Raw genomic sequence first — 19,358 nt, 5'->3', positions numbered from 1 at the left:
AATACAGCTGGTAAGTGGCTTAGATAAGATGCAGATTCATGGCTGCCTACCCCAAACCCTGAGCTGTATCTTTGTTTGCAAGCATAAAATCATATCAGACCCATAGCTTAAGTCAGCTTATAATTAACCTCCAAATTTATATATGTTCCATTCTCAAAAGCTAAAGTTACTTCTAAAAGAAACTTTCTGTCCCACATTTTATCAGCTCATGGATCTAGACTTTTAATAAGAAGTAACCCAATACCACCTTTCAAGCTCTCCAGCCCATAAAAGTGTCCTATACACTTGATACACTTGAGTGCTTAACGTCTTTTGTAGTGGTTGATAAGAACCTTAAACTCACCAAGTACCACCATCAAAATTGATGAATAAATCAATTTCCAGAAGTCCACTAGATCACAATGGGTGGGTATAAAAAGAATGGGTAACATGGCATGGAAGAAAAATAATATGTGTGGCTTCCAAAAGACAAGTGCTTGGTGATGACAGTGTGAACGTGCATTGAGTTGTGTCATCTGAGAGCATAAGTAGATCGTTGGGGGAAAGCCAATCTACCCATAGATGGAAAGTCATCTCCTACCAGTGCTATAAAACACTCTCCAGTAAAGCACAGAGGCAGTAGAGAGGCCCTAGGGTGAGCACTGTCGGTGAAAGGGGACAGTCGCTTCCCCAGGCACGTGCAGTAAGGCCCACCAGTGCAAGATTCTGAGTCTCTGAAGGACCAGCTGAGGAGGGACTGGTTCAAGTCATTCATTCACTTGTTTTTCCCTGTAAGATATTAAGTACATAGATTTGAATTAATCATACCTCTGTATTCAGGGCATGTTGAAACAGGTATTTCATGAAAGGGCCCTCTCTTGTTTTCTTTGTTTGTTGGGGTTTTTCTGTTTTATTACTGAAATTCCCATTTCTCTCTCCTCATCAGATTTTCCATGGGATGGGTTTGATATGCATCTTTGAAGAGTTTTATGAATAACTCTGTCTTAGCTCAGGCATCCATAACAAATTACTGTAGTCCAGGGGGCTTAAACAACAGAAATTTACTTCTCATAGCCCTGGAGTCTGAAAGTCCAAAAGCAAGGTGCCTGTGTGGCTGGTTTCTGGCAAGAACTCTCTGACTGCCTTGCAAACAGCCACCTTCAAGCAATGTCTACTTATGGCAAAGAGAGAGAGAAATCTCTGTGTCTCTTCTTATAAGGGCACTAATCCTATTGTGAGGGCCCCACCCTCATGATCTTATCTAACCCTAATAACTTCCTGAAGGCTCCATCTCCAAAAACCATCACATATGAGATTAGAGCCTCAACATACGAATTTGGTGGGGGTGCAGGAGCACAATAGGTCCATAGCTGTATGCAAATAAAAATTTACTTAAGTTATGCAGTCCTTTTCAAAACAATGTTCCCCAAAGAACATGCTCAGCTTACTACTGTGATCCCAGTAAGTGGTTTTAGCCATTTTAATTGACTAAATAGATCTGAAGGGAAGCAGAGAAAGGATGCCACTCAGGAGTGGAGAATAGAAGGAGACAAGTGGAAATTAATGCACCCTCTGTGCATAGTTTTGCCTGTTCCTCAGTGTCTTCCCTCCTAGAGTTGGCCCTGAGTATAGACACCGGCACTGGGAAGCCAGAGATGGGTACAGTTGAAAATTGTGCCCATAATCCATGCACAGAATTCAGGCATGACAGATTATCATAACAGATTGATTTTACTCCACATATTTCTTCTTTTTTAAAACTTCTAAAATCACAGCATGAGAGCTACTTATTAATTTCCTTCTTTTTACTTAAATAAAATTCAATTATAAAGATTGAGGCCATATTACCAAGGAAACTATGTCAGATGATTAAGACCTGGAGTCTGTACCATGAAACAGACCATCACAGAAATAATGGAATAGAAATATGAACAAAGTGAAAACACTTCTTTTTCTATTGCCTTGGCGACATCCAGACCAGGGAAGGCAGACTTCTGAGGTTGGATGCATGCCCGTGGTTCTCACACTTGAGCTGGTGTCAGAAGCCCCCAGAATGTGTTAAATTTGGAACCGTCTCCAGTTGGCGACTCAGAAGGTGTGGGGCTGGGGCCCACGGATCTACATTTCTAACAAATTTCCACATGATGCTCATGCTGCTGACCCAGGGCTCTAACTTTGAGAACCACCCTCCTATGCAATATCAGGATCCAGATGTGTTTAAGGATTAGAAAATGGACTGGGATTCTAAATTGACTCCATATGTTTAGATAGTATATATACAACATACGATTGTGCTTGTCTCCTTGGTTTTAAGTCCTAATGATCCTCTAGATATGTGGAGTGTCATTTTCACACAGTATCCAAGAAAAACTACAATGAGACATTCAAATACTCTGCGTCCTTACTTTTTATGTGCTTGATCTGCCAGTTTCTGAGAAAAGGATGTTAAAATCTCTCGCTATGAATGCAGAGTTTTAATTTACCTTTTTTCCTTTACTGACATTTCAAAGTAATGTGAAAATTATAAATCGCTTTATGATTCTTCTGTCTTCTCGGTAGGTGTTTTATTAATATAATACGTCTTTAATTGTTCCTTCTCACTGTTTTCTTCCTTGAGTTATATTTTGTCATTTTAACACTGTTACTCCTGTTTTCTTTTTACTAACATTGACTAACATCTGCCTGGCATATCATTTTCCTTCCCTTATCGTCAAACTTTCTGCATCATTTGGTTTTATATTTACCTCTTGTAAACAGCTCATAAATGGATTTTTTAATCCAATCTGAGAACCTGTGTCATTCACAGAGACTGAGATTCCTGACATGTTTTTCCTTTCTGCTCTCTTGTGGTTTGCTATTTACTGTGCAGCCTTTTTACTTTTTTTTCCCCACCTCTTGTTGGTAAAATTTTCTTTATTCCGTTTTTCTCCTCTAATTACTTAGAAATTACATATATTACTGCTATTCTTTAAATAACTGCCTCTGAGTTTTTAGCATGCATCGTTAAGCATATTTTCCAAGGCCAACAATTATTTTATTTGTTTATTCAACAAGCATTCGATGCCTGTCTGCTCTACATGAGGCACTGCTCTGGGAACGGAAACTCTGCAGTTTGAAATGGACAATAATGTCACGGAACTTACACTTTGGTGCAAGGAGAAAGCCAATACAGACCATAAAGACAGTGTGTGGTTGTTTGAAAGCCACCAAGGAGGTGACAGAGAGGGAGGGCATGGTGGGTAGTCAGGGAGGTGATGGGGACCAGGTCCCGAAGGGCTGATGGGTCAGGATGAGGATGTTGGCCTTGGCACTGAGGCAGATGGGAGCCACTCGGGGTCTTGCCCAGAGGAGAGAAGCCCTCTGACCTGGCTGTGGGGTTGAAAATCAAATGAAGGAAAGCAAAGGCAGAAGCAGGAAAGAATTGCAAAGGTCAGGTGACACATAATGGTGGCTTGAATCTGAGAAGTGGCAGTGAGTGGTGAAAAGTGGTCAGATTCTGGATGTATTTTGGAGGTAGGGCCAAAAATTAATTTTGCTGGAAAACTGGAATGTGATATGAGTGCAAGAGAGGAGATGAGGATGACAAAGAGCTCCCTTGACCAAAATCTGGTCAGGCTCCTCTTAGCCGCCAAGACCCTGACCTTGGGGCTCTGTCCTTGACCTATTCAATCTAGTTTTAGCAAGAACCCTGCTGGGTCAGTTTAGTGAAAAGCCCTCACCCATGATATCTGTATGGACTGAATATTTGTGTCCCCAACCTTACCCCCAAAATTCATGTGTTGAGACCTAATCCCCAATGTGGTGGTATTTAATTAAGATACAAGAGTGGAACTCTCATGAATGGGATTCATGCCCTCCTAAGACTCATGAGGGAGCTTGCTTCCTCTCCCTTTGCCCTCTCCACCGTGTGAGGATACAAGAAGTTGGCAATCTGCAACCAGAAGAGCGTTCTCCCCAGAACCCAACCTGCTGGCACCCTGATCTTGGACTTCCAGCCTCCGAAACTGTGAGAAATAAATTTCTGTTGCTTACAAGCTATCCAGTCTTTGGTATTTTATCATAGCAGCTGGGACTAAGACAATATCTCATCCCCTGGCTTGCTTTTAGCAAGAATCCTGTTGAGCTTATCTAGTATGAATCCTCCAGCCTTGCAGTTTCCTCTTAGTAATTTTCTATCCACGGACCCACACCTTGTTCCTTGACCATAAATCCCCACTTTTCCTCATTGTATTCAGAGTGGAGGCCAAACCCTCTCCCCTACTGCAAACACCACTGCAGGAGTCCCCCTGAATAATCAGTCCACCATCTTAACAAGTGTCTGGATAACTGTTGTCTTTAACAAGGCTCACACCAGTTTGCTCCATCTGAATGCAGCTGCCTGCAATGGTAAGAAGAACTGGTTGTTGCAGGGCAGGCTGGGAAATATCAAGAGTTAAGTTCAAACATTACATGTCCAAGTAAGATGAAAAGTGTGCAATTATAAGAAGGGTGTGCAAGTTACGGGAGGCAGTAGGGCTATGGGGGAGCATTCAGGGCTCTCAGCAGCCAAAGGATAGGCTTTAAGGACAGGACCTTAAATGAACTCATCCAGGCAAGAGCAGTATAAAGAAAATAAAAGAGTTCCTAGAACTGAGCCTTGGGTCAGAGAACATATAGACGTCAGGAAAAGGAGGAACCAGGAATGAAAAACTTAAAAGAATGAGAAAACATAATGATCAGAGGGAAATCAGGTGAGGACATGTCCTGAGAGCCAGAGGAAAACCGTGTTTCCAGAGGAGGGAATGTCACACTCTGTTGATGGGTCATGTGTAAGGAGGCCGAAGGTGGGCCACTGGATTTAGTAGTATCAGGATCACTGTGACATCCAGAAGAACAATTCCACTGGAGGCAAAAACCTGTTCAGAGAGTTTTCTAAAGATAATGAGGAGAGAGACTGGTGGCAATTATAGACAATACTTTCAAAGAGTTTTTCTGCCAAGAGGAGCAAGAAGGGAGGCCATTGGTGGCCTCGGGCCAGGAAAAATGTATTTTTTTTAATGGGAAAATTAATATTTGTCTGTATGCTGATGGCAGCAATCCATCGAGAGGAAACGGACCAAAACCAACTTTTACAGAAAAAATAAAAGAATTGACCAAGAGAAGACAGGCTACAAGGACACCTCCATTTCCCCCTGGAATATATTTGTTGAAGACACCTGATCATTTATCTCGTAAAATTTCCCACAGTCGGGATGTTGCTTATTACCGTGGTATAGCTTAGAATATCTTTGGTGGTTTCTAAACATAACTTTTTAAATAGCAAAAGTATTTCTTTAAACAAAGTACTGTGTGAATAATATTCACTGTGGGTAAAGCAGAGGAAAGAGCAACAGTCCTGTCGGAGTGGAGCTGGTAGGGAGAGCTGGAACGTGCCCACTCACATGCAGCCGCTCCGCCACGCCAGGGCCGGGCCGCGCTGCAGCTGCCAGGGCGCCTTGGGTCTGAACAACTCTGGGGAGAATCAGCACATAAGCCTGGATTTCTGCTAAGGTAAGCTTCTGAACATCTCCACTTGTCTATGGCATTGAGCTGGAATGAGATCAAAAAATTATTTTTTGAAATAAATAGAAAGCAGATTTAAAGCGACTGCCGTGACTAGAGACTATTTTCCATAGAAGGGAATCGTGGTTAAGGAACCTGTTTGGGATTTGTATACCTCTTTGCATTTCGAAAGTTTTCACAGACATGCTATGAAATCCTAACTGCCAAACTCCTGATAAGAGAGGGCGGTTTCTGAAAGGCCAAGGAAGACCCTGATCACACAGGTGGTAAGTGGGATTCTTTCCATACGATGTTTTCTTTGGTTTCGAGATCATGGCACTGACCACAGACATCAACAGGGCTTACACTTGGAGTGGTTTTGCCGGAAGTGACGATGCACCTGTGCTCAGACATTCTGTTTCCTTAATGATTAAAGGGACGTGTTCTCCAGATGACTGTGCAGAGCCAGAGACACAGCTGGGGCTACTGAACTGAGCAAAAATGACCTGGCCCGTGGGAGGGTCACACCCAGCCACTGCAGGCTGTGCTCACTAGCTGAGCTAACCAGCCTGGGGAGCTTTCTAATTCTAATTAAAATTAGTGAGGGGATATTTTTCTTGCTTGCTGTCCATTCCACGGAGGACAGAGAAACCATTTTGCCCCGTGTCATATTGTCTCTGATTAGAGGGAGTATTGGTTCTGTTAAAGCACCACTTCGGGGTTTATTAGGACAGTAATGAAACAGAAGGGAGTCAAGCATATCAAATAGGAGAAATAATTCAACAGGAACATTTCTGGGCAGACACGGAGCCCCTGTTCCAGACTAAGTTTCTTGTCTTCTCCAGACATATGGTAATTGCTAACATGCAATCAGGAGTTATTTTCACACCCTCATATTAAGAAATGGAGGAGTCATAAATATTTACCAGATTGTGGCATGTGGCATGTAATCTCTTCTCTCCCATAAATTATAAAATCTATTCACATTTTATACATCACTAGGAGGAAAGAAAGTATAGGAAGACAATAAAGAAAACAGGTCATTGAAATGGCTTTCCCCACTTCAGTGGCCTGCCTGATTCTTTTCCCCACAAAACCCCACTATGGAGAAAGAAAGAGATTCTCAAAGCTTTGAAAGGCAGTAGCTGAAATGAAACATCCACATTTCAAGATGAAACGGATTGACCCAAGTGACTCCCTAGCTCAGAGTTCTCACACTTAACAAAAGTTCAGACCATTAACCATTAAATACCGTTCCCTAACAGAAGTTTGTCAACTGAGCATAAAGTAACATTTTCCAGCTTTCCTTCTAATAGTGAAATCTTCATGCTGATTTTCCTCTCCTCCTCATCTCTGTCCCCCACATCCAAGACTCCTTTTATTTATCACAAATAAAATTAATCTCAAATAATAAATAATCAAATAATGACTAAAATCTTGGACCATTAAGGACACATGGCCTGATGCCACACCAGAAGAGATTAAAAATGCATAGATTAAAAACTGGTAGCCCACTGTTCACATCTGGTATTTAACTGATTACTAGTGTATACAAATCATGAGCTTTCTTACACATTTGGTTTTATGGCACTACCTAGAAATTTGGAAGATCTGTCATTGGATTCACTGATTCTTTTGGAGCTTCCTGCTGCCACAGTCCCTACCACTCCCTAATGTCCTTACACTCACTCTGTTTCACTTTGTAAGACATTTGATCTTGCAGTCCATTTGCAGACGTAATCCCTACCCAAATGCATCCCCTTCAGTAATAGAAGAATCTCTAAGACAAAAATTGTGAAATCACATTTTCTTGTCCTATTCAGTTATTCATTGATTCATTCCAGCCGTGGCATGCCCTATGCTAACCTCTGAGGCTATAAAGATGATTAAAACCTTTGAAGATATTATTTCATGCATCTAGTAGAATGGCTAACATTAAAAAAAAAAAAACTGACACCAAATGCTGATGAAGATGCAGAAGCACAGGAACTCTTACTCGTTCCTGGTGGGAATTTTAAAAGGTACAGTCACTTCAGAAGACAGTTTGGCAGTTTCTTTGTGTATCCTCAAAATTCATACATTGAAACCCTATTTTCCTGCAAGGTGATAGTATTAGGAGGTGAGGGCCACGGGAGGTGATTTGGATTAAATGAGTTCATGTGGTTGGAGAACTCATGACTGGGATTAGCACCCTTGTAAGGGTCATGTGAGAGTTTGCTTTCCTTGTCTGACTTCTTCTGAGGATAGAAGAGAAGTAGGTAGTCTGAAGCAAAGCAGAGGGCTCTCACCAGAACCGGACCATGCTAGCTCCCTGATCTCAGACTTCCAGCCTCTAGACTGTGAAATAAAATTTCTGTTGCTTATAGACTACCCCATCTATGGAGCTTTGGTTTAGCAGCCTGAACGACTAAGACATGCAATTGTCTCCAGCAGCTTTATTCATGATTGTAAAAAGCTAGAAGCAACCAAGATTTCTCTCAATACATAAAATGAAGAAACTGTGGTACCTGCATAACATGGAATATTATTCAGTGATAAGAAGGAACAAGCTATTAATTCACACAACATGAATAAATCCTCCATACATTTTGCTAAGTGGAAAATAAATGAGTCCAAAAGGCTATGTATGTATGACATTCTGGAAAAGGAAAATCTCTTAAGGACAGAAAACACATCAGCCAGCAGTTGCCGTGAGGAGTGTTTGACTAGCAGAAACACAGGGTGCTTTTTAAAGCTGTGTAACTGCACTGTGTGGTACAGTACCACTAGATACATGATACTGTGCATTTGTCAAACCCATAAACTTTACAGCACAGAGAGTGAACTTCCATATAAGAAAATTTTAAATATGATTAAGGAGACCAGGATATTCCAGGATGGAATGGAGACAAAAATATCTGAATCTATTACAAGTACATGAAATAACTCCAGCATGAAGAATAGGAGAAGAAAAGATGGTGACCTAAATAACTTTGGAAATCAGTGGAAGTTGCAAGACTAAAGACAAAGGAACTGTACGTAAGCACTGTACTCTAGCTGGTAAAGTTTTACCTTTGGGAAAACAGGTTCACAATTCTGAAACCATGAAACAAATACAGATGGTCCCTAACTTATGATGGTTTGATTTATAATTTTTCAACTTTATGAAGGTGCAAAAGTGACAGGCATTCAGTAGAAACCATACTTTGAATATCGAATTTGGCTCCTATCCTGGGCTAGTGATATGCGGTCCTACCCCCTCTCGTGCCGCTGGGCAGCCGCAGTGAGCCACAGCTCCCATTCAGCCATGTGCTCATGAGGGTAAACAACTGACACACATACAACCAGTCTGCACCCATACAACCAGGTGTTTTTTGCTTTCAGTACAGTATTCAATAAATTACAAGAGACATCCAGCACTTTATTAGAGAAATAGGCCTCTGTTAGATGATTTTGCCCAACTATTGGCTAATATAAGTGTTCTGAGCACATTAAAGGTGGTGTGGTGATGTTCTGTAGAGTGGGGGATAGGTATATTATTAAATGTGTTTTCAACTTGCAATATTTTCAATTTATGAGTTCTTGAGACATGATCCCATCATAAGTCAGGGAAGATCTATATCCTGAAATTGAATGGCTAAGGAAACAAACAGCAGATGGTGGGAGCAAGGTTTTTCACTGTTGGAGTAGGAGGCTTACAGACAAGCAAAAGAAGTAGGCTAGAATGGTCAACGTAGCAACGGTTTAGAATTGGACACATGGATATGAACTCATGTTTAACTTACTATAGATAAAGATAGATGTGTATAGAAATGTTTATAGACACCTGTGTGTATGTGGGTTAGTATGCACACATATATTTTCTTGCTCTCAGCTGAGAGAGCCTACAAGCAATGACATCTCAGTAGCAATGAGCACGCCTACTGTGTGTCACATATTAGTTTCTAATACCTTCTCCAGTAAAAGGAACCAGTGCTCCTTGGAGAAATGGCTGATTCAGGGATTAATGAGACCAGAACATCTGGTAGTGCCAGAAAGTCAGAAAGTGCTCAAAAACAAAAATGAAATCAAAACAAAACAAAAAAGATGTGAATATGTAAAAGAAACATAGAAGCCAGGCCAAAAAGAGTTCCCAATGGTCAAAGCATTGGGAGAATTTGGAAGAATTTGAACTGGAAAAATTTGAACACCGAGTAATGTTGTATTTGATTATAACCCACTGTATAAAATAAGATCCATGAATTCATACTGATATAAATGATTACCTAAATAAATAAATGGGGATAACAGAGATGAATCTCCCAAAAGGAAATATTCTACATAATTTTTGTAGATACTCCCCCCTCAAGGATGGTGCATGTGGGCTGCATTCGTTTCTTGCTTCCTATGAGTAGAGAATGGAAAATGGGGAGGAAGTACAGTGGAGAAGCCTGACAAAGATGTCATCACCTGAGCCAAGTGATAAAGATTGATGTCATCAGGGATAAGTCACATTGATGGGATATAATATATCTTCCTGGTATGATGTGATGAGAATGAGACTTCACCTCTCTGGTCTTCCTCCCAAAACCAATAATCCTAGTCTTCCTGACCAGACTCTAAGCTCCATGAGGACAGATGTGATGTCTGTTTTGCTCCCACCACACTCACAGTATCTGGCAGAGAACGTGGCATGGAGCTGACAATGAATAGTTTGGGGAAGAAGGGGAGGGAGGAAAAGAGGAGGACATGGATGGAAGCAGGGAGGGGCATATGCATTATGACAGAGCGACCAGCAGAGGACGAGGAGAATCAGACTGTGCAAGAGGGAAGTGAAGGACGGACAGATGGGACAAGAGGATGGTTAGGGCACCGAAAATACTCCGTAAGATAGTATAGTGGTGGATAAACATCATTGTGCAGTTGCCAAAACACATGGAATATACAACATCAAAAGTGAAACCTAGTATAAGCCACAGACTTTGGGTGATAACAGGGTGGCAGGTAAGTTCACTGATTGCAACGAACATACCGTGCCGGTGGGGGATGGTAATGGGGGAGGCCAGACTGCGGGCATGTGAGGTCGGGGTATATGGGAGCTCTCTCTTTTCCTCTTGAATTTGATGTGAACCTAAGCTGCTCTAAATACCAAAGTCTATTTTTAAAACACAGTCAATTTTCCAAAATGTTATATTTTATAACATTTATATAAATGAATATATGCATTTTACACCTGTACACATGTACGTGTCCATATCCACACAGAACATTTGACCTACGTATATCAAATGTGTGCACGAAATCTCCCTCCCAGAAGATCACCATTGGGCATGGCTAATTTTGCTTCTTTGCTTTTGTTTTCTTTTGTTTACTTCTTACCCTCTGAAAACAACACTGCAAACTCCATGTCCAATGCTCTGATAAAATCCATACTTTGCCTGAAATATGTTTTTTTATTTGAAAGCATGCCCATTTTTTTAATATGTTGCCAATCACTTTACATATTTCCTATGAGTCTCTAAGTCCATATTTTATACTGCCTTGCAATTAAATCTTCAACAGATAGGGCTCAACAACATCTAGGGTGGGAAGGGATGCACTGACTTACAGGAGATAAAAATTCACAGTAAAGCCACGGATGAAGCAGTGTGAGAATTACCACACCAGCAGGAACTGGAGATAAAAGAGGATTACATACGATGAAATGTAGTAATTGACTAGAAGTCACTGCAAAATACCAGATGGATGTCACGGCTCTATATAACTCTAATGCTCTTGTAGACTTTATTGAGCATCACTAGAGGTTCACTTTGTGTATTTTCTTGAGTGTAATTGAAGTTTATTGATATGTTATTATTGCCCAGTTTAGCTGTGACCATACAAAATATAGTTTGATGTACTTGTGTCTCCATAGAAATCTTGGGCTTTGCCGCTTAAAATAAAAGCTCATAGTAATAATTGCCATAATATTTATTCCTCTTCCTCTATTAGACCTTTACATAGACTATGGACAGTAACTGCTCCAGATAGCATTGAAATTGCAGGGATATTTTCGGGAGTGATTGGTGCATAAAAGATCAGACATGCAATTTTGATACTACCAAGGGAGACTTACAAAGGATTTTTATGTTGAAGGTAAAAGAAAACAAATTTATTTGCTGAAATGACTTGACATAGGTGGTGCGATTCCCTAGTAGTTATCATGGGTTTATGTCCTATTTAGTTTTCAACATAGGAAGAGGATAAAAATATCTGCCTGTCTGAGCTAGGATATTTGTTCTGTATACACAGAAGCCTCAGATCTCAGCAAAAGACCTCACAGCATAATAAGCAAAGGCCATTTCCCTCCACAACAAACATTCTAAATTAAACTGGAAATAATGGGTGTGAAAACAACTGCTTCTCAGAGCCAAGAAAAACCCTTCATGGAAATTTCAGGTACAGCTCGAATCTTATCACTGACAAGTCAGTGTAAACTGATAAGAAGCTGCTGTAAGGCCCAAGCCAAAGGGCCATGTGGCTTGATTTTATTTTCACAAGCTGAAAATCAAATTCCATTACTAAAGAAAACAATTTAATTCTGAACTCTGGTGAGCCACAGAGTAAAGAGAAGCCAAAAAAGGAACATGTGGCCTGGCCATTGGAACCCCAGGCTTTTCAGAAGAAGCAGAGACACGGGAGGTGAGTCCCAGCCACGGGGGGTCCCTCTCATTTCCCCCACCCTTCCCCTCGCTCCAGCCCACAGGCATACATTCCATCCCCTACATTCCCCATAGGCCCCATCCCAACACACACTTTCCCGCGGGCTGCCGACTTCAGCCTCGTCAGGACTGCATCCTTAACCCATACTTCCAACCCTGGGGTGGTGTTTCTCAACAGGCTTCTATCCATGGACCACCTGCATGGGAATCTCCTGCAGTATCTGTTAAAAATTCAGATTCCCGGCTCCCACATCAGACCCACTGAATCAGATCTCTGGGAGATCTCTGTAGTTTCTCTGCCTTATAAATAAGCTCCTCAGGGGAATCTCATTCACAGGGATTATAAGCATTGGCTTAGGGTTCCCAGTGATGTGCTTTTGGACAGAAGGAAAACCAAGAAAAGGGAAGAATGGGTGCAACCTTATATATAAGATGGAGAAATCTCCTTGACATGCGGTGCCTCCCTCTGTATCTGGCACCCTGTAGGCTCTCAACATGTCATATACATGCATGAATGAATGGATGAAAAAATTGAAATGAATAAAGGGTTCACTTCATTCTTGGGGGTCTCAATGTAGTTTCATAAATTCTGTCAAACATATCTGCAGTTACTTCTATCTATTTGGGGGAATGTGAATAAAACGAAAGTTCCTGTGACCAGAATTCTCACCTGGCCCTGGTCGGCTAGCTCACTGCACACGTGGACTACGTGTTGTTATTTACTCTATAGGGAGAGCCCCGCCCAGTGCTCTGGGCAACACGGTGGCATGGCTGCAAGGCTGCAGGAGAGAGAGAACAGAGGCTAGAGTGGTGGCAGCACCAAGGACAGAGGCCCAGAGGACAGCTGTGCAGGCAGAGAGGCCCAGAGGGAGAGACCAGCGTGCTGCATGCACACTCGCTCTGAGTGGACGGGATTCTAGTGATTCACCTGCCACCGTGGAAATAAAGTTGGGTATAACCCTTTCACCCCAAGAGCATTCTACTCTCATTGAATCCATAGTGAACTTGCGCAGGGCTGAAACCCATTGGCAAGATAGGGAATAAATTCAAATTTGTAAACATTTTGCCAGTCTATCAATGGGATAAACTGCAGGCTGGCCCAGCAACTCTGGCTGGGCTGGAACAAATGGCAAGTGGTGGCAAAAGAAAGCAAGAGAGATGAGCCACAGCCTTGAGTGGCTTGCACACCCGGGGCTGTTTGTACAAAGTGGAGAGAGACAGCAGCTCCCAGGCAGGGAGCATTTCTCCTCTGTTTTCTATCAGCTCATGGTCTTGATAATGAAACAAGACTCCTGTACATCCATGGGCATGTGTCCATTTTGAAACCTGTCATACAGTTAAGAGCATTATGCTGAGAACGACCACAAGCAGCCATATGCCACTAACTACTATTACTGTTGTGCTGGCATACCTTTCTCATCTGGCGTGTTCCATCTCTTTTTCCTGTACACCCTTCTCATCCTGTCCACACATTTTCAACCTGTAATCTGGAGTTCAGTGTGGGCCTGGGGGCTATGTACGGCAAGCAAAGGAGCAAACAACAGACTTGATTGTTTTTCCCTTAAGAAGCAAATCACATTCATTCAACAAGAGGGTTGAGCATTGGCTTGGGGCCAGGTTCTTCACTGGGCTCTGAGGGAACCGAGAGGTGTGTGTGCAGCCCAGTCCACGCCCTCAAGGAGCCCTACCTGTCAGGGAGGCTTTTCAGGGCTGAACTGTGTGCCCCTGAAATGCATATGTTAAAGTCCTAACCCCCAGGACCTAGAATGTATTTGGAGATAGGGTATTTAAAGAAGTAATTAAGAAGTGAGGTCACTGGAGTGGGCCCTTATCCAATATGACAGGTGTCCTTATAAGAAGAGGCAATTTGGACACACGGCCCAAGGGAGACCACGTGAGGTCAGGGGAGGGAGGCAGCCACCTCCAGGTGGAGGTGGGACCTCCAAAGAAGCAACCTGAGGACATCGTGATCTCAACTGCTAGGTTCTGAGGCTGGGAGACAACGAATTTCCATTGCTTACACCACCCTGTCTGTGGTACTTCATAACAGCAGAAGTTGCAAACTCATACAGGGAAAAAGGCAAACACAATGAACAGCCAGCCTTTCCTTCCATCCCACCTCTGATGAGGTTTGCAGAAGCCTAAATAAAGCCTTGTGCCTTCCCCCTCCTGTGGCTCATCCGATGACACCAGAGCCTCGTATGTAGCATCCAAGGGCTCCAAGGAAATGCTCGCTATCTTAACCACACCCAACCCTTCCCCTTCCCCTTTGTGGGGTGGCAGTCAGAAGCACTGGACCGTTCCTTGCTCCTTCTGGAGAATGGAATTGCTCTTTTCAAAGAAGGTTCTGTATGGAACAAAAGGCAGAATCAGAGCAGCCCTAGAGCCTGAGGTTTTTGCCTGCAATGTCCTGGTGGCCCCACTTCAGGTGGTGGCACGTGGCATTCCTAGTCCTGGCCAGTGTGACTAGCTCAACATCATACATTACAACCACTTCAAAAGGGAACTCGATAACAGGGTGTCCCGTGTGCATGGGCTTCGAGCAGCCACTGAAGACATAATCAGGGCAGGCAGTGTGGCTCCTGGGACCACCTCTGCCACAGAAGTGTGTGGAGCCTAAGCCACTGGGGTCAGGCCATGCAGGCACAGAGAGCAGATGACACACAGGCCCGGGGTCAGACAAACCCAGCCAGTCTCAAGTAGGCTTGAGAAGAACACTTGATGGCTCTCACTCTTGACTTGTAAAATGGGATTAAGAGGGCCTGGAGGGTTTAGACCTTCGGAGTCCCCAGGAAAAGAGCTGCAGAGATCCCTTTACAGGCACAAATACTTCAGTGTGCATTTCCTGCGGCTGCCGGAACAAGTACCACCAGCCGGTGGCTTACAGCAGAAGCGTGTTCTCTCGCGGTTCTGAAGGCCACCAGGCTGAGACCGAAGTGTTGGCAGGAGTACAACCCCCCTGCACCTCTGGGCGGGGGGGACTCCTTCTAGCTCCCCCAGCTTCTGGCGGGGACCATCAGGCCTCGGCCCACGGCCACACCACCCCAGCCTCTGCCTCCGTCGGCACAGGGCCTTCTCCCTGCGTGTCTGTCTTCACAAGGACACCGGTCACGTGGATGAAGAGCCCACTCCGTGTGGTACGACCTCATCCTCACTGGGCAGCAACTCACCTTCCAAACACACTCCGAGGTACCCGAGGCCAGGGCTTCAGTATATCGTTTGCAGGGACACAATCAGCCCACAACAGCTTATTCTAAACACACCCAGCAAGATGAGGTAGAAGGAGAAACTGTCCCCTCCGCAGGGCGATCGCCTGGCCCACGTTTTGCTGACTCTCGTACGTGGCAGGCGTCACAGGCAGACAGGAAATCTGCTCGGCGTCGCTGGGACTGAACCCACGCGTTCTATTTGTTCTTCCGCGGCGAGGCTGTAGCCAAGCGGACTCCGCGTCCTCCTGGGTCTCGGCGTGACGCTTTGGGGAGGAAGCGCCTGCATTTCGGGAGTGACAGGCCCGCCGCGTCCAGCCGGCTGCTCTGCGGCAGGGCGAGCAGTTCTCACCACCTGCCTCACGCAGGACCTGCACCAAACCTAGTTTGGGAGTTAAAACAAAAAGCTAATTATGACTACTTCAAGATGTGGTTTTATAAGCAGCCTGCACGAAAACATCATCGCCACTAACTGTATTATCTCATTTAACCATCAGAAATTTCTGTCCAGGGGCAGAGGAAGGAAGATGGTATGATCTGCCAAAATTTACATTTCTAGAAATTTCTTTTTTTTTTTAACAAGTAAAGAGTAGTTTAATAAAGCAAAGTACACACTCAGGAAGGGAGTGTGGGTGTGCTCCGGAGGGCCTGGTGGGGTTGGGGTTGGGTGGCATTACAGTTAGAGTTTAAGGCAGGGGTGGAATATTCACCAGGTTAGGTGGGGCTTTTCTCAGAATAGGGAGGGGAGTTCTGGGCATTAGGGTGACACCCTCTTTTTGTCCTTAGAATTGGCATGGTGCCAACAGGTGTGATGTTTAGTATGCAATGACCATCTGATGTACTTTGAGGGGCTGTCAGGGTCAACCTCTGCTCCGTGCTGGAACCAGTCAGCTCTGACAGGTCTGGTGTCTGTACCTGCCCTCCCCGCATCCGGCAAGAACAGTTTACATGGAACCTTTAGAATATAAACAAGCACCTAACCAAGTGTAAACACTGGTCAGAGTCCCCACTGAGGTCGCTGCCCACCTACTATAACACGTCTCCCCTCATGGAACGTGAACCCTTGAAATCTTTCAAGGGAAGGTGGGCATTGGTCGTCCTTCTGTAGCTGCTTCCTGTGGAGGGGGACGCTGACCTGCCTGTGGGTCCAGCAGTTAGTTCCACGCTGTCTGTCAGGGAGAGGAGGGGACACGCAGCTGTCTCAGCAGTGGCCGACGTGGACAAGAGCACATAAAGGAGGATGCAGCTAGGTTACGGGGTTGCCGATGTGTCTCTTTATCAGCGTGAGGGGTGGGTTGCAATCCTTGTCTGAGCAACATCTGGAGTTGGATTTTCCGTAATCTGGAGGAAACGAACTTGGCAAGGAAATGAAGAATGTGTGGCCCAAATATGAGGACTAATAATAGTAGGATCCCAAATGAAAGGATGGGGAAAACATTGGAAATCTTCGGAGAGTCATAGCCAGATATTTTGAGGAAACCAGAATTCAGGATCCAGTCCATTTCACAATGACCAGTATTAGAATATAATATCCATAAAGATGTACTTTTCTCTCTAAAATCACCCTCATTTTTATTAGGGGTAACTAAGATGAATTTGTTTTTAAGATAAATTTAGCTTCAAAACACTTGGCCTGATTATTTATTTGAGTGCAGCAAGGATAGCAAATGATCACACCGGCTATTTTAACTGCATTGCTAGAATTTCAGATTGAACTCTCAAAGTCCTCTGGAGGTTGGGGAAGCCAAGCCAGGGACTTGCCATCAGGTTTCACCTGCAGTACCTATAAATTTGGATGAATTCCTCTCTTCTGGAGGTCCCCAAGATATTCTCAGGTTCCTCTGCTTGCCAGGAAGTAACCTTTCCCACTCACCTGGTGAGGCAGCTGGGCACCCTGTAAGCAAGGTGCCAGGCCAGTTCTTCCAAGGGGCTTTATTGGCTCCGTAAAGTCAACCTTAGTTCCTTAAAGCCGTCCAACCATATCTGAGTCTATACGTGGCTCTCTCAAATATGACATTCCAGTCAAAGCCTTGGTAACATAAACAATGTTTTCAATTGTGTCCTGTTATAAGAACAGATTTTTGGATTGTAGAGACAGCAAATATATATTTTAAACAGCTTTTAGAAATGAGGAAACCTAGCTGGAAATTCACCAAGGAAGAGTCTTCCTGTCTGCAGTAAGCCACACTAAAACCTGGAACAGTCTTTAATCAAACCTTCAGCTCAGCAAATTCCTGCCTATTAATCGCATCAACTCCTTCTCCTCTTCACTCTGACTACAGGATCACTCTCCATACTCGGAGCCAAGGCCAATTATCCCAAAATATCAGCAGCTAAGGAGTCACCCTTCAGATGGCAAGTCTACCTGCGGTTAATTAGGATTCAGAGACGAGGGTAAAAAAAAGGTAGTGAGCCCACCCAGTGCTTGAACGGATCTGATTCACAAACTGCCTCCTTTCAGCAGCTCAGGGTCCCTCTGATGCTGGTGAAGCAACCTCACATCCCCACCCCCACAGACCTCGAGACTCACAGACTGGGTGGTCACCGTCACAAAAATCAGAATCTTGGAGATCAAAATCCACGTTCTCGGACCTGAGTACAAGGCTCTGGCATCACATTCTTAAGAGTTGTCAAAGGACATAGAACATGATCTGTTGAAATTATTATTATTATTGTAACAACCGTTTACAATCCTCATCAGGCTCCATTTGCTGCTTAAAGCATCTACACATTTATGCATTCAGTGAGCATTTACAGGGCGCCTGCTATTTTTCAGGGACTGGGTCTTGGAAGCTCCTCCATGCAACCTGCCAGCAGCATTTACTGAGCACTCTCTCAGGGCCAGGCACCATGATCGGTCCTGGAGCACACGGGGAGTCAGAGGCAGGGCTGCGTCCCTTCAGGGCTCACGGTCTGTGGGGAAAGGCGCTTTTTCACTTCGGTTTCCTTGAGAAAACACTCCCCACAACTGCCCCCTCCTCGCAGAGGCGGAAGGACTCGGTTTGGCTCAAGTTCTCCCCTGTGTGGTGTCCGCTGCTCAACGGTCCTGTGCAGGCAGAGGCTGGTGGGGTCGGCGCTCTTTCTCCACCTGGACCAGCAGAAACAGACATCCGGTCCGGTGTGGCTGCTCTGATAATTCTGACTTTCTCCAAGAAGGCTTTCCAAGGGCAAAACTGAGGAAAAGGAAGGGGCACACCATCTGGGCTCAGGCATTAATCTCGCCCTAGCCTCCATCCGTGACACGGTGATACCCCCGTCTTCCCGTTGTCATTCTCTCCGTCTTCTTTTCCAACCAGTCCAAAGCTCAGATGGCGAAGAGAGAGCTGGGCCCCCTCAAAAACACCCCGGAGTCTGAATAGAGGACACAGAGAAAGAAAGTAAGCCAACACCTACAGGCACAACTTTATGATTTGATACATGCCCTTCCTTCAAGGACCTTACAGTCTATTAAAGAAAATAAGACATGCATACACGTGATTTTAACACACAACAGACTGTGGCACTGTAGAGATAGGAAGCGCTGTGGGACTCTGAGAGAGAAAGAAAGCCAAACATGAAACTTACACAGAAAACAAATCACACATCAGCCCCCTTTTGGAGTGTATTCCTTGGGGATCCCGATGCACCTCTGTGCTAACGTCATCACTCAGGATTTATAAAAACGGAGGTGACAGATAACTCCAAGTTTCCTGATGAATCCTGACAACGTTGTGGCTTCTTATTTTATCTTTTTCCTTGGGTTAGACAGAAATTATGCTTGGATTATTCACTGATAATTCATGTCATAATAACAATAATTAAAACTTCACAGTTTCAGCTTTTCCCTTCTTCAGCTTTTAACTTCACAGCTTAAAGAAATGTTTGCAGCTTTTGAGACTTGCAGGAAAATATGGCACAAAAGCCATAGAATATGTGACTTCAGCGTGACAAACTGGGACACTGAGAAAGAGGGAGAAGAGAGCTTGAAATATGAATAGGACAAAGCAAAATCTAA

Source organism: Manis pentadactyla, chromosome 17, assembly GCF_030020395.1.
Source record: "Manis pentadactyla isolate mManPen7 chromosome 17, mManPen7.hap1, whole genome shotgun sequence".
NCBI lineage: Eukaryota > Metazoa > Chordata > Mammalia > Pholidota > Manidae > Manis > Manis pentadactyla.
Note: the sequence above shows the minus strand (reverse complement) of the source record.